Raw genomic sequence first — 17,950 nt, forward strand, 5'->3', positions numbered from 1 at the left:
ATTAAAGCAAAATTGAATAGCTCCGTGGTAATTGGAATCAATTTTTGACAGAAGGTGTGCATCATGTGATCTCATTGTAAAGGTAAGGGTTATAGTCTTTCATGTAGAATATATGTTTCTAACTTCATTATTTTATGCTCTTTCTGCTAATTTGTGCATTTCGTACCTATCCTGATGTGTAGAATATGAAATGAACATATTTTGTTATAACATTGAAAATATATATACGGGGTGCATCAAAATAAACCGTTGCAGAAGACAAGATAACACTTCGATTTCAGAAAGTTTTAAAAGTTTGAAATAATTAGGTAGTTTCTCTTCGTGTTACGTAAAAATACACATATGTGATCCTCGTGTGTCAAATGCAAGCAACCTAGTGGTGTGTCAGTGTAGGGAAATGCAGTGAAATATGCGTTTTTTTGAAAAAAATAATAAAGTAGTACCAAACATGGTAGATAATGAGGTACTTTGTTTTAGCCATAGGGACCCGGGTTCGCGACCGCTATGAGAGAAGTGCTTGTACTCGAGTTTGAGCTTTATTTCGTGAAAATATGTTAAATGGTTCTTAAGATATAGACCAAAACATATTATAATACACAACAATTAGTAACAATTCAATATGCACATAATGACATATAATATATTGTTAGACGGTTGCCAGCCAACATTTTTACGTGAAATAAGAAAATTAAAACAAAATTGAATAGCTCCGTGGTAATTGGAATCAATTTTTGACAGAAGGTGTGCGTCATGTGATCTCATTGAAAAGGTAAGGGTTATAGTCGTTCATGTAGAATATATGTTTCTAACTTCATTATTTTATGCTCTTTCTGCTAATTTGTGCCTTTCGTACCTTTCCTGATGTGTAGAATATGAAAACAACATATTTTGTTCTTACATTGAAAATATGTATACAGGATGCATCAAAATAAAACGTTGCAGAAGACAAGATAACACTTCAATTTCAGATAGTTTTAAAAGTTTGATATAATTAGGTAGTTTCTCTTTGTGTTACGTAAAAATATACATATGTGATCCTCTGGTGTCATATGCAAGCAACCTATTGGTGTGTCAGTGTAGGGAAATGCAGTGAAATATGCGTTATTTTGAAAAGAAGAATAAAGTAGCACCAAACATGGTAGAGAATAAGGTACTTTGTTTCAGCCATAGGGACCCGGGTTCGCGACCGCTATGATAGAAGTGCTTGTACTCGCGTTTAAGCTTTATTTCGTGAAAATATGTTAAATGGTTCTTAAGATATAGACCAAAACAGATTATAATACACGACAATTAGTAACAATTCAATATGCACATAATGACATATAATATATTGTTAGACGGTTGCCAGCCAACATTTTTACGTGAAATAAGAAAATTAAAACAAAATTGAATAGCTCCGTGGTAATTGGAATCAATTTTTGACAGAAGGTTTGCGTCATGTGATCTCATTGAAAAGGTAAGGGTTATAGTCGTTCATGTAGAATATATGTTTCTAACTTCATTATTTTATGCTCTTTCTGCTAATTTGTGCCTTTCGTACCTATCCTTATGTGTAGAATATGAAAACAACATATTTTGTTCTTACATTGAAAATATATATACAGGGTGCATCAAAATAAACCGTTGCAGAAGACAAGATAACACTTCGATTTCAGAAAGTTTTAAAAGTTTGATATAATTAGGTAGTTTCTCTTTGTGTTACGTAAAAATATACATATGTGATCCTCGGGTGTCATATGCAAGCAACCTATTGGTGTGTCAGTGTAGGGAAATGCAGTGAAATATGCGTTATTTTGAAAAAAAGAAGAAAGTAGCACCAAACATGGTAGAGAATAAGGTACTTTGTTTCAGCCATAGGGACCCGGGTTTGCGACCGCTATGAGAGAAGTGCTTGTACTCGAGTTTGAGCTTTATTTCGCAAAATATGTTAAATGGTTCTTAAGATATAGACCAAAACACATTATAATACACAACAATTAGTAACAATTCAATATGCACATAATGACATATAATATATTGTTAGACGGTTGCCAGCCAACATTTTTACTTGAAATAAGAAAATTAAAAAAAAATTGAATAGCTCCGTGGTAATTGGAATCAATTTTTGACAGAAGGTGTGCATCATGTGATCTCATTGAAAAGGTAAGGGTTATAGTCTTTCAAGTACAATATATGTTTCTACCTTCATTATTTTATGCTCTTTCTGCTAATTTGTGCCTTTCGTACCTATCCTGATGTGTAGAATATGAAAACAACATATTTTGTTCTAACATTGAAAATATATATACAGGGTGCATCAAAATAAACCGTTGCAGAAGACACGATAACATTTCGATTTCAGAAAGTTTTAAAAGGTTGATATAATTAGGTAGTTTCTCTTCGTGTTACGTGAAAATACACATATGTGATCCTCGTGTGTCAGATGCAAGCAACCTAGTGGTGTGTCAGTGTAGGGAAATGCAGTGAAATATGCGTTATTTGGAAAAAAATGATAAAGTAGTACAAAACATGGTAGATAATAAGGTACTTTGTTTTAGCCATAGGGACCGGGTTTACGACCGCTACGAGAGAAGTGCTTGTACTCGAGTTTGAGCTTTATTTCGTGAAAATATGTTAAATGGTTCTTAAGATATAGACCAAAACACATTATAATACACAACAATTAGTAACAATTCAATATGCACATAACGACATATAATATATTGTTAGACGGTTGCCAGCCAACATTTTTACGTGAAATAAGAAAATTAAAACAAAATTGAATAGCTCCGTGGTAATTGGAATCAATTTTTGACAGAAGGTGGGCTTCATGTGATCTTATTGAAAAGGAAAGGGTTATAGTCGTTCATGTACAATATATGTTTCTAACTTCATTATTTTATGCTATTTCTGATAGTTTGTGCCTTTCGTACCTATCCTGATGTGTAGAATATGAAAACAACACATTTTGTTCTAACATTGAAAATATATATACAGGGTGCATCAAAATAAAACGTTGCAGAAGACAAGATAACACTTCGATTTCAGAAAGTTTTAAAAGTTTGATATAATTAGGTAATTTCTCTTCGTGTTACGTAAAAATACACACATGTTATCCTCAGGTGTCATATGCAAGCTACCTAGTGGTGTGTCAGTTTAGGGATGTGCATTGAAATATGCGATATTTTGGAAAAAATAATAAAGCAGTACCAAACATGGTAGAGAATAAGGTACTTTGTTTTAGCCATAGGGACTCCGGTTGGCGACCACGATGATAGAAATGCTTGTACTCGAGTTTGAGCTTTATTTCGTGAAGATATGTTAAATGGTTCTTAAGATATAGACCAAAACACATTATCATACACAACAATTTGTAACAATTCAATATGCACATAATGACATATAATATATTATTAAACGGTTGCCAGCCAACATTTTTACCAGAAATAAGAAAATTAAAGCAAAATTGAATAGCTCCGTGGTAATTGGAATCAATTTTTGACAGAAGGTGTGCATCATGTGATCTCATTGTAAAGGTAAGGGTTATAGTCTTTCATGTAGAATATATGTTTCTAACTTCATTATTTTATGCTCTTTCTGCTAATTTGTGCATTTCGTACCTATCCTGATGTGTAGAATATGAAATGAACATATTTTGTTCTAACATTGAAAATATATATACGGGGTGCATCAAAATAAACCGTTGCAGAAGACAAGATAACACTTCGATTTCAGAAAGTTTTAAAAGTTTGAAATAATTAGGTAGTTTCTCTTCGTGTTACGTAAAAATACACATATGTGATCCTCGTGTGTCAAATGCAAGCAACCTAGTGGTGTGTCAGTGTAGGGAAATGCAGTGAAATATGCGTTTTTTTGAAAAAAATAATAAAGTAGTACCAAACATGGTAGATAATGAGGTACTTTGTTTTAGCCATAGGGACCCGGGTTCGCGACCGCTATGAGAGAAGTGCTTGTACTCGAGTTTGAGCTTTATTTCGTGAAAATATGTTAAATGGTTCTTAAGATATAGACCAAAACATATTATAATACACAACAATTAGTAACAATTCAATATGCACATAATGACATATAATATATTGTTAGACGGTTGCCAGCCAACATTTTTACGTGAAATAAGAAAATTAAAACAAAATTGAATAGCTCCGTGGTAATTGGAATCAATTTTTGACAGAAGGTGTGCGTCATGTGATCTCATTGAAAAGGTAAGGGTTATAGTCGTTCATGTAGAATATATGTTTCTAACTTCATTATTTTATGCTCTTTCTGCTAATTTGTGCCTTTCGTACCTTTCCTGATGTGTAGAATATGAAAACAACATATTTTGTTCTTACATTGAAAATATGTATACAGGATGCATCAAAATAAAACGTTGCAGAAGACAAGATAACACTTCAATTTCAGATAGTTTTAAAAGTTTGATATAATTAGGTAGTTTCTCTTTGTGTTACGTAAAAATATACATATGTGATCCTCTGGTGTCATATGCAAGCAACCTATTGGTGTGTCAGTGTAGGGAAATGCAGTGAAATATGCGTTATTTTGAAAAGAAGAATAAAGTAGCACCAAACATGGTAGAGAATAAGGTACTTTGTTTCAGCCATAGGGACCCGGGTTCGCGACCGCTATGATAGAAGTGCTTGTACTCGCGTTTAAGCTTTATTTCGTGAAAATATGTTAAATGGTTCTTAAGATATAGACCAAAACAGATTATAATACACGACAATTAGTAACAATTCAATATGCACATAATGACATATAATATATTGTTAGACGGTTGCCAGCCAACATTTTTACGTGAAATAAGAAAATTAAAACAAAATTGAATAGCTCCGTGGTAATTGGAATCAATTTTTGACAGAAGGTTTGCGTCATGTGATCTCATTGAAAAGGTAAGGGTTATAGTCGTTCATGTAGAATATATGTTTCTAACTTCATTATTTTATGCTCTTTCTGCTAATTTGTGCCTTTCGTACCTATCCTTATGTGTAGAATATGAAAACAACATATTTTGTTCTAACATTGAAAATATATATACAGGGTGCATCAAAATAAACCGTTGCAGAAGACAAGATAACACTTCGATTTCAGAAAGTTTTAAAAGTTTGATATAATTAGGTAGTTTCTCTTTGTGTTACGTAAAAATATACATATGTGATCCTCGGGTGTCATATGCAAGCAACCTAGTGGTGTGTCAGTGTAGGGATGTGCATTGAAATATGCGATATTTTGGAAAAAATAATAAAGTAGTACCAAACATGGTAGAGAATAAGGTACTTAGTTTTAGCCATAGGGACTCCGGTTGGCGACCACGATGATAGAAATGCTTTTACTCGCGTTTGAGCTTTATTTCGTGAAGATATGTTAAATGGTTCTTAAGATATAGACCAAAACACATTATCATACACAACAATTTGTAACAATTCAATGTGCACATAATGACATATAATATATTGTTAGACGGTTGCCAGCCAACATTTTTACGTGAAATAAGAAAATTAAAACAAAATTGAATAGCTCCGCGGTAATTGGAATCAATTTTTGACAGAAGGTGTGCTTCATGTGATATCATTGAAAAGGAAAGGGTTATAGTCGTTCATGTAGAATATATGTTTCTAACTTCATTATTTTATCCTCTTTCTGACAATTTGTGCCTTTCGTACCTATCCTGATGTGTAGAATATGAAAACAACACATTTTGTTCTAACATTGAAAATATATATACAGGGTGCATCAAAATAAAACGTTGCAGAAGACAAGATAACACTTCGATTTCAGAAAGTTTTAAAAGTTTGATATAATTAGGTAATTTCTCTTCGTGTTACGTAAAAATACACACATGTTATCCTCAGGTGTCATATGCAAGCTACCTAGTGGTGTGTCAGTTTAGGGATGTGCATTGAAATATGCGATATTTTGGAAAAAATAATAAAGCAGTACCAAACATGGTAGAGAATAAGGTACTTTGTTTTAGCCATAGGGACTCCGGTTGGCGACCACGATGATAGAAATGCTTGTACTCGAGTTTGAGCTTTATTTCGTGAAGATATGTTAAATGGTTCTTAAGATATAGACCAAAACACATTATCATACACAACAATTTGTAACAATTCAATATGCACATAATGACATATAATATATTATTAAACGGTTGCCAGCCAACATTTTTACCAGAAATAAGAAAATTAAAGCAAAATTGAATAGCTCCGTGGTAATTGGAATCAATTTTTGACAGAAGGTGTGCATCATGTGATCTCATTGTAAAGGTAAGGGTTATAGTCTTTCATGTAGAATATATGTTTCTAACTTCATTATTTTATGCTCTTTCTGCTAATTTGTGCATTTCGTACCTATCCTGATGTGTAGAATATGAAATGAACATATTTTGTTCTAACATTGAAAATATATATACGGGGTGCATCAAAATAAACCGTTGCAGAAGACAAGATAACACTTCGATTTCAGAAAGTTTTAAAAGTTTGAAATAATTAGGTAGTTTCTCTTCGTGTTACGTAAAAATACACATATGTGATCCTCGTGTGTCAAATGCAAGCAACCTAGTGGTGTGTCAGTGTAGGGAAATGCAGTGAAATATGCGTTTTTTTGAAAAAAATAATAAAGTAGTACCAAACATGGTAGATAATGAGGTACTTTGTTTTAGCCATAGGGACCCGGGTTCGCGACCGCTATGAGAGAAGTGCTTGTACTCGAGTTTGAGCTTTATTTCGTGAAAATATGTTAAATGGTTCTTAAGATATAGACCAAAACATATTATAATACACAACAATTAGTAACAATTCAATATGCACATAATGACATATAATATATTGTTAGACGGTTGCCAGCCAACATTTTTACGTGAAATAAGAAAATTAAAACAAAATTGAATAGCTCCGTGGTAATTGGAATCAATTTTTGACAGAAGGTGTGCGTCATGTGATCTCATTGAAAAGGTAAGGGTTATAGTCGTTCATGTAGAATATATGTTTCTAACTTCATTATTTTATGCTCTTTCTGCTAATTTGTGCCTTTCGTACCTTTCCTGATGTGTAGAATATGAAAACAACATATTTTGTTCTTACATTGAAAATATGTATACAGGATGCATCAAAATAAAACGTTGCAGAAGACAAGATAACACTTCAATTTCAGATAGTTTTAAAAGTTTGATATAATTAGGTAGTTTCTCTTTGTGTTACGTAAAAATATACATATGTGATCCTCTGGTGTCATATGCAAGCAACCTATTGGTGTGTCAGTGTAGGGAAATGCAGTGAAATATGCGTTATTTTGAAAAGAAGAATAAAGTAGCACCAAACATGGTAGAGAATAAGGTACTTTGTTTCAGCCATAGGGACCCGGGTTCGCGACCGCTATGATAGAAGTGCTTGTACTCGCGTTTAAGCTTTATTTCGTGAAAATATGTTAAATGGTTCTTAAGATATAGACCAAAACAGATTATAATACACGACAATTAGTAACAATTCAATATGCACATAATGACATATAATATATTGTTAGACGGTTGCCAGCCAACATTTTTACGTGAAATAAGAAAATTAAAACAAAATTGAATAGCTCCGTGGTAATTGGAATCAATTTTTGACAGAAGGTTTGCGTCATGTGATCTCATTGAAAAGGTAAGGGTTATAGTCGTTCATGTAGAATATATGTTTCTAACTTCATTATTTTATGCTCTTTCTGCTAATTTGTGCCTTTCGTACCTATCCTTATGTGTAGAATATGAAAACAACATATTTTGTTCTTACATTGAAAATATATATACAGGGTGCATCAAAATAAACCGTTGCAGAAGACAAGATAACACTTCGATTTCAGAAAGTTTTAAAAGTTTGATATAATTAGGTAGTTTCTCCTTGTGTTACGTAAAAATATACATATGTGATCCTCGGGTGTCATATACAAGCAACCTAGTGGTGTGTCAGTGTAGGGAAATGCAGTGAAATATGCGTTATTTTGAAAAAAAAAAGAATAAAGTAGTACCAAACATGGTAGATAATGAGGTACTTTGTTTTAGGCATAGGGACCCGGGTTTGCGACCGCTATGAGAGAAGTGCTTGTACTCGAGTTTAAGCTTTATTTCGCAAAATATGTTAAATGGTTCTTAAGATATAGACCAAAACACATTATAATACACAACAATTAGTAACAATTCAATATGCACATAATGACATATAATATATTGTTAGACGGTTGCCAGCCAACATTTTTACGTGAAATAAGAAAATTAAAACAAAATTGAATAGCTCCGTGGTAATTGGAATCAATTTTTGACAGAAGGTGTGCATCATGTGATCTCATTGAAAAGGTAAGGGTTATAGTCTTTCAAGTACAATATATGTTTCTACCTTCATTATTTTATGCTCTTTCTGCTAATTTGTGCCTTTCGTACCTATCCTGATGTGTAGAATATGAAAACAACATATTTTGTTCTAACATTGAAAATATATATACAGGGTGCATCAAAATAAACCGTTGCAGAAAACACGATAACATTTCGATTTCAGAAAGTTTGAAAAGGTTGATATAATTAGGTAGTTTCTCTTCGTGTTACGTGAAAATACACATATGTGATCCTCGTATGTCAGATGCAAGCAACCTAGTGGTGTGTCAGTGTAGGGAAATGCAGTGAAATATGCGTTATTTTGAAAAAAAGAATAAAGTAGTACAAAACATGGTAGATAATAAGGTACTTTGTTTTAGCCATAGGGACCGGGTTTACGACCGCTACGAGAGAAGTGCTTGTACTCGAGTTTGAGCTTTATTTCGTGAAAATATGTTAAATGGTTCTTAAGATATAGACCAAAACACATTATAATACACAACAATTAGTAACAATTCAATATGCACATAACGACATATAATATATTGTTAGACGGTTGCCAGCCAACATTTTTACGTGAAATAAGAAAATTAAAACAAAATTGAATAGCTCCGTGGTAATTGGAATCAATTTTTGACAGAAGGTGTGCTTCATGTGATCTTATTGAAAAGGAAAGGGTTATAGTCGTTCATGTACAATATATGTTTCTAACTTCATTATTTTATGCTATTTCTGATAGTTTGTGCCTTTCGTACCTATCCTGATGTGTAGAATATGAAAACAACACATTTTGTTCTAACATTGAAAATATATATACAGGGTGCATCAAAATAAACCGTTCAGAAAACAAGATAACACTTCGATTTCAGAAAGTTTTAAAAGTTTAATATAATTAGGTAGTTTCTCTTCGTGTTACGTAAAAATACACATATGTGATCCTCGGGTGTCAGATGCAAGCAACCTAGTGGTGTGTCAGTGTAAGGAAATGCAGTGAAATATGCGTTATTTTGAAAAAAAAGAATAAAGTAGTACCAAACATGGTAGATAATAAGGTACTTTGTTTTAGCCATAGGGACCCGGGTTTGTGACCGCTATGAGAGAAGTGCTTGTACTCGAGTTTAAGCTTTATTTCGCGAAAATATGTTAAATGGTTCTTAAGATATAGACCAAAACACATTATAATACACAACAATTAGTAACTATTCAATATGCACATAATGACATATAATATATTGTTAGACGGTTGCCAGCCAACATTTTTACGTGAAATAAGAAAATTAAAACAAAATTGAATAGCTCCGCGGTAATTGGAGTCAATTTTTGACAGAAGGTGTGCTTCATGTGATCTCATTGAAAAGGAAAGGGTTATAGTCGTTCATGTAGAATATATGTTTCTAACTTCATTATTTTATCCTCTTTCTGACAATTTGTGCCTTTCGTACCTATCCTGATGTGTAGAATATGAAAACAACACATTTTGTTCTAACATTGAAAATATATATACTGGGTGCATCAAAATAAACCGTTGCAGAAGACAAGATAACACTTCGATTTCAGAAAGTTTTAAAAGTTTGATATAATTAGGTAGTTTCTCTTTGTGTTACGTAAAAATACACACATGTTATCCTCAGGTGTCATATGCAAGCAACCTAGTGGTGTGTCAGTGTAGGGATGTGCATTGAAATATGCGATATTTTGGAAAAAATAATAAAGTAGTACCAAACATGGTAGAGAATAAGGTACTTTGTTTTAGCCATAGGGACTCCGGTTGGCGAGCACGATGATAGAAATGCTTTTACTCGCGTTTGAGCTTTATTTCGTGAAGATATGTTAAATGGTTCTTAAGATATAGACCAAAACACATTATCATACACAACAATTTGTAACAATTCAATATGCACATAATGACATATAATATATTGTTAGACGGTTGCCAGCCAACATTTTTACGTGAAATAAGAAAATTAAAACAAAATTGAATAGCTCCGTGGTAATTGGAATCAATTTTTGACAGAAGGTGTGCGTCATGTGATCTCATTGAAAAGGTAAGGGTTATAGTCGTTCATGTAGAATATATGTTTCTAACTTCATTATTTTATGCTCTTTCTGCTAATTTGTGCCTTTCGTACCTATCCTGATGTGTAGAATATGAAAACAACATATTTTGTTCTTACATTGAAAATATATATACAGGATGCATCAAAATAAAACGTTGCAGAAGACAAGATAACACTTCAATTTCAGATAGTTTTAAAAGTTTGATATAATTAGGTAGTTTCTCTTTGTGTTACGTAAAAATATACATATGTGATCCTCTGGTGTCATATGCAAGCAACCTATTGGTGTGTCAGTGTAGGGAAATGCTGTGAAATATGCGTTATTTTGAAAAGAAGAATAAAGTAGCACCAAACATGGTAGAGAATAAGGTACTTTGTTTCAGCCATAGGGACCCGGGTTCGCGACCGCTATGATAGAAGTGCTTGTACTCGCGTTTAAGCTTTATTTCGTGAAAATATGTTAAATGGTTCTTAAGATATAGACCAAAACAGATTATAATACACGACAATTAGTAACAATTCAATATGCACATAATGACATATAATATATTGTTAGACGGTTGCCAGCCAACATTTTTACGTGAAATAAGAAAATTAAAACAAAATTGAATAGCTCCGTGGTAATTGGAATCAATTTTTGACAGAAGGTGTGCGTCATGTGATCTCATTGAAAAGGTAAGGGTTATAGTCGTTCATGTAGAATATATGTTTCTAACTTCATTATTTTATGCTCTTTCTGCTAATTTGTGCCTTTCGTACCTATCCTTATGTGTAGAATATGAAAACAACATATTTTGTTCTAACATTGAAAATATATATACAGGGTGCATCAAAATAAACCGTTGCAGAAGACAAGATAACACTTCGATTTCAGAAAGTTTTAAAAGTTTGATATAATTAGGTAGTTTCTCTTTGTGTTACGTAAAAATATACATATGTGATCCTCGGGTGTCATATGCAAGCAACCTAGTGGTGTGTCAGTGTAGGGATGTGCATTGAAATATGCGATATTTTGGAAAAAATAATAAAGTAGTACCAAACATGGTAGAGAATAATGTACTTAGTTTTAGCCATAGGGACTCCGGTTGGCGACCACGATGATAGAAATGCTTTTACTAGCGTTTGAGCTTTATTTCGTGAAGATATGTTAAATGGTTCTTAAGATATAGACCAAAACACATTATCATACACAACAATTTGTAACAATTCAATGTGCACATAATGACATATAATATATTGTTAGACGGTTGCCAGCCAACATTTTTACGTGAAATAAGAAAATTAAAACAAAATTGAATAGCTCCGCGGTAATTGGAATCAATTTTTGACAGAAGGTGTGCTTCATGTGATATCATTGAAAAGGAAAGGGTTATAGTCGTTCATGTAGAATATATGTTTCTAACTTCATTATTTTATCCTCTTTCTGACAATTTGTGCCTTTCGTACCTATCCTGATGTGTAGAATATGAAAACAACACATTTTGTTCTAACATTGAAAATATATATACAGGGTGCATCAAAATAAAACGTTGCAGAAGACAAGATAACACTTCGATTTCAGAAAGTTTTAAAAGTTTGATATAATTAGGTAATTTCTCTTCGTGTTACGTAAAAATACACACATGTTATCCTCAGGTGTCATATGCAAGCAACCTAGTGGTGTGTCAGTTTAGGGATGTGCATTGAAATATGCGATATTTTGGAAAAAATAATAAAGCAGTACCAAACATGGTAGAGAATAAGGTACTTTGTTTTAGCCATAGGGACTCCGGTTGGCGACCACGATGATAGAAATGCTTGTACTCGAGTTTGAGCTTTATTTCGTGAAGATATGTTAAATGGTTCTTAAGATATAGACCAAAACACATTATCATACACAACAATTTGTAACAATTCAATATGCACATAATGACATATAATATATTATTAAACGGTTGCCAGCCAACATTTTTACCAGAAATAAGAAAATTAAAGCAAAATTGAATAGCTCCGTGGTAATTGGAATCAATTTTTGACAGAAGGTGTGCATCATGTGATCTCATTGTAAAGGTAAGGGTTATAGTCTTTCATGTAGAATATATGTTTCTAACTTCATTATTTTATGCTCTTTCTGCTAATTTGTGCATTTCGTACCTATCCTGATGTGTAGAATATGAAATGAACATATTTTGTTATAACATTGAAAATATATATACGGGGTGCATCAAAATAAACCGTTGCAGAAGACAAGATAACACTTCGATTTCAGAAAGTTTTAAAAGTTTGAAATAATTAGGTAGTTTCTCTTCGTGTTACGTAAAAATACACATATGTGATCCTCGTGTGTCAAATGCAAGCAACCTAGTGGTGTGTCAGTGTAGGGAAATGCAGTGAAATATGCGTTTTTTTGAAAAAAATAATAAAGTAGTACCAAACATGGTAGATAATGAGGTACTTTGTTTTAGCCATAGGGACCCGGGTTCGCGACCGCTATGAGAGAAGTGCTTGTACTCGAGTTTGAGCTTTATTTCGTGAAAATATGTTAAATGGTTCTTAAGATATAGACCAAAACATATTATAATACACAACAATTAGTAACAATTCAATATGCACATAATGACATATAATATATTGTTAGACGGTTGCCAGCCAACATTTTTACGTGAAATAAGAAAATTAAAACAAAATTGAATAGCTCCGTGGTAATTGGAATCAATTTTTGACAGAAGGTGTGCGTCATGTGATCTCATTGAAAAGGTAAGGGTTATAGTCGTTCATGTAGAATATATGTTTCTAACTTCATTATTTTATGCTCTTTCTGCTAATTTGTGCCTTTCGTACCTTTCCTGATGTGTAGAATATGAAAACAACATATTTTGTTCTTACATTGAAAATATGTATACAGGATGCATCAAAATAAAACGTTGCAGAAGACAAGATAACACTTCAATTTCAGATAGTTTTAAAAGTTTGATATAATTAGGTAGTTTCTCTTTGTGTTACGTAAAAATATACATATGTGATCCTCTGGTGTCATATGCAAGCAACCTATTGGTGTGTCAGTGTAGGGAAATGCAGTGAAATATGCGTTATTTTGAAAAGAAGAATAAAGTAGCACCAAACATGGTAGAGAATAAGGTACTTTGTTTCAGCCATAGGGACCCGGGTTCGCGACCGCTATGATAGAAGTGCTTGTACTCGCGTTTAAGCTTTATTTCGTGAAAATATGTTAAATGGTTCTTAAGATATAGACCAAAACAGATTATAATACACGACAATTAGTAACAATTCAATATGCACATAATGACATATAATATATTGTTAGACGGTTGCCAGCCAACATTTTTACGTGAAATAAGAAAATTAAAACAAAATTGAATAGCTCCGTGGTAATTGGAATCAATTTTTGACAGAAGGTTTGCGTCATGTGATCTCATTGAAAAGGTAAGGGTTATAGTCGTTCATGTAGAATATATGTTTCTAACTTCATTATTTTATGCTCTTTCTGCTAATTTGTGCCTTTCGTACCTATCCTTATGTGTAGAATATGAAAACAACATATTTTGTTCTTACATTGAAAATATATATACAGGGTGCATCAAAATAAACCGTTGCAGAAGACAAGATAACACTTCGATTTCAGAAAGTTTTAAAAGTTTGATATAATTAGGTAGTTTCTCTTTGTGTTACGTAAAAATATACATATGTGATCCTCGGGTGTCATATGCAAGCAACCTATTGGTGTGTCAGTGTAGGGAAATGCAGTGAAATATGCGTTATTTTGAAAAAAAGAAGAAAGTAGCACCAAACATGGTAGAGAATAAGGTACTTTGTTTCAGCCATAGGGACCCGGGTTTGCGACCGCTATGAGAGAAGTGCTTGTACTCGAGTTTGAGCTTTATTTCGCAAAATATGTTAAATGGTTCTTAAGATATAGACCAAAACACATTATAATACACAACAATTAGTAACAATTCAATATGCACATAATGACATATAATATATTGTTAGACGGTTGCCAGCCAACATTTTTACTTGAAATAAGAAAATTAAAAAAAAATTGAATAGCTCCGTGGTAATTGGAATCAATTTTTGACAGAAGGTGTGCATCATGTGATCTCATTGAAAAGGTAAGGGTTATAGTCTTTCAAGTACAATATATGTTTCTACCTTCATTATTTTATGCTCTTTCTGCTAATTTGTGCCTTTCGTACCTATCCTGATGTGTAGAATATGAAAACAACATATTTTGTTCTAACATTGAAAATATATATACAGGGTGCATCAAAATAAACCGTTGCAGAAGACACGATAACATTTCGATTTCAGAAAGTTTTAAAAGGTTGATATAATTAGGTAGTTTCTCTTCGTGTTACGTGAAAATACACATATGTGATCCTCGTGTGTCAGATGCAAGCAACCTAGTGGTGTGTCAGTGTAGGGAAATGCAGTGAAATATGCGTTATTTGGAAAAAAATGATAAAGTAGTACAAAACATGGTAGATAATAAGGTACTTTGTTTTAGCCATAGGGACCGGGTTTACGACCGCTACGAGAGAAGTGCTTGTACTCGAGTTTGAGCTTTATTTCGTGAAAATATGTTAAATGGTTCTTAAGATATAGACCAAAACACATTATAATACACAACAATTAGTAACAATTCAATATGCACATAACGACATATAATATATTGTTAGACGGTTGCCAGCCAACATTTTTACGTGAAATAAGAAAATTAAAACAAAATTGAATAGCTCCGTGGTAATTGGAATCAATTTTTGACAGAAGGTGGGCTTCATGTGATCTTATTGAAAAGGAAAGGGTTATAGTCGTTCATGTACAATATATGTTTCTAACTTCATTATTTTATGCTATTTCTGATAGTTTGTGCCTTTCGTACCTATCCTGATGTGTAGAATATGAAAACAACACATTTTGTTCTAACATTGAAAATATATATACAGGCTGCATCAAAATAAACCGTTCAGAAGACAAGATAACACTTCGATTTCAGAAAGTTTTAAAAGTTTGATATAATTAGGTAGTTTCTCTTCGTGTTACGTAAAAATACACATATGTGATCCTCGGGTGTCAGATGCAAGCAACCTAGTGGTGTGTCAGTGTAAGGAAATGCAGTGAAATATGCGTTATTTTGAAAAAAAAGAATAAAGTAGTACCAAACATGGTAGATAATAAGGTACTTTGTTTTAGCCATAGGGACCCGGGTTTGTGACCGCTATGAGAGAAGTGCTTGTACTCGAGTTTGAGCTTTATTTCGTGAAAATATGTTACATGGTTCTTAAGATATAGACCAAAACAGATTATAATACACGACAATTAGTAACAGTTCAATATACACATAATGACACTTAATATATTATTAGACGGTTGCCAGCCAACATTTTTACGTGAAATAAGAAAATTAAAACAAAATTGAATAGCTCCGTGGTAATTGGAATCAATTTTTGACAGAAGGTGTGCGTCATGTGATCTCATTGAAAAGGTAAGGGTTATAGTCGTTCATGTAGAATATATGTTTCTAACTTCATTATTTTATGCTCTTTCTGCTAATTTGTGCCTTTCGTACCTATCCTTATGTGTAGAATATGAAAACAACATATTTTGTTCTTACATTGAAAATATATATACAGGGTGCATCAAAATAAACCGTTGCAGAAGACAAGATAACACTTCGATTTCAGAAAGTTTTAAAAGTTTGATATAATTAGGTAGTTTCTCTTTGTGTTACGTAAAAATATACATATGTGATCCTCGGGTGTCATATGCAAGCAACCTATTGGTGTGTCAGTGTAGGGAAATGCAGTGAAATATGCGTTATTTTGAAAAAAAGAATAAATTAGCACCAAACATGGTAGAGATTAAGGTACTTTGTTTCAGCCATACGGACCCGGGTTCGCGACCGCTATGAGAGAAGTGCTTGTACTCGCGTTTGAGCTTTATTTCGTGAAAATATGTTAAATGGTTCTTAAGATATAGACCAAAACAGATTATAATACACGACAATTAGTAACAATTCAATGTGCACATAACGACACTTAATATATTATTAGACGGTTGCCAGCCAACATTTTTACGTGAAATAAGAAAATTAAAACAAAATTGAATAGCTCCGTGGTAATTGGAATCAATTTTTGACAGAAGGTGTGCGTCATGTGATCTCATTGAAAAGGTAAGGGTTATAGTCGTTCATGTAGAATATATGTTTCTAACTTCATTATTTTATGCTCTTTCTGCTAATTTGTGCCTTTCGTACCTATCCTTATGTGTAGAATATGAAAACAACATATTTTGTTCTTACATTGAAAATATATATACAGGGTGCATCAAAATAAACCGTTGCAGAAGACAAGATAACACTTCGATTTCAGAAAGTTTTAAAAGTTTGATATAATTAGGTAGTTTCTCTTTGTGTTACGTAAAAATATACATATGTGATCCTCGGGTGTCATATACAAGCAACCTAGTGGTGTGTCAGTGTAGGGAAATGCAGTGAAATATGCGTTATTTTGAAAAAAAAAAGAATAAAGTAGTACCAAACATGGTAGATAATGAGGTACTTTGTTTTAGGCATAGGGACCCGGGTTTGCGACAGCTATGAGAGAAGTGCTTGTACTCGAGTTTAAGCTTTATTTGGCAAAATATGTTAAATGGTTCTTAAGATATAGACCAAAACACATTATAATACACAACAATTAGTAACAATTCAATGTGCACATAATGACATATAATATATTGTTAGACGGTTGCCAGCCAACATTTTTACGTGAAATAAGAAAATTAAAACAAAATTGAATAATTCCGTGGTAATTGGAATCAATTTTTGACAGAAGGTGTGCATCATGTGATCTCATTGAAAAGGTAAGGGTTATAGTCTTTCAAGTACAATATATGTTTCTACCTTCATTATTTTATGCTCTTTCTGCTAATTTGTGCCTTTCGTACCTATCCTGATGTGTAGAATATGAAAACAACATATTTTGTTCTAACATTGAAAATATATATACAGGGTGCATCAAAATAAACCGTTGCAGAAAACACGATAACATTTCGATTTCAGAAAGTTTGAAAAGGTTGATATAATTAGGTAGTTTCTCTTCGTGTTACGTGAAAATACACATATGTTATCCTCGTGTGTCAGATGCAAGCAACCTAGTGGTGTGTCAGTGTAGGGAAATGCAGTGAAATATGCGTTATTTTGAAAAAAATGATAAAGTAGTACAAAACATGATAGATAATAAGGTACTTTGTTTTAGCCATAGGGACCGGGTTTACGACCGCTACGAGAGAAGTGCTTGTACTCGAGTTTGAGCTTTATTTCGTGAAAATATGTTAAATGGTTCTTAAGATATAGACCAAAACACATTATAATACACAACAATTAGTAACAATTCAATATGCACATAACGACATATAATATATTGTTAGACGGTTGCCAGCCAACATTTTTACGTGAAATAAGAAAATTAAAACAAAATTGAATAGCTCCGTGGTAATTGGAATCAATTTTTGACAGAAGGTGTGCTTCATGTGATCTTATTGAAAAGGAAAGGGT

This window comes from Thermobia domestica, chromosome 9, assembly GCF_964235325.1.
Source record: "Thermobia domestica chromosome 9, izTheDome1.hap1.1, whole genome shotgun sequence".
Classification (NCBI taxonomy): Eukaryota; Metazoa; Arthropoda; class Insecta; order Zygentoma; family Lepismatidae; genus Thermobia; species Thermobia domestica.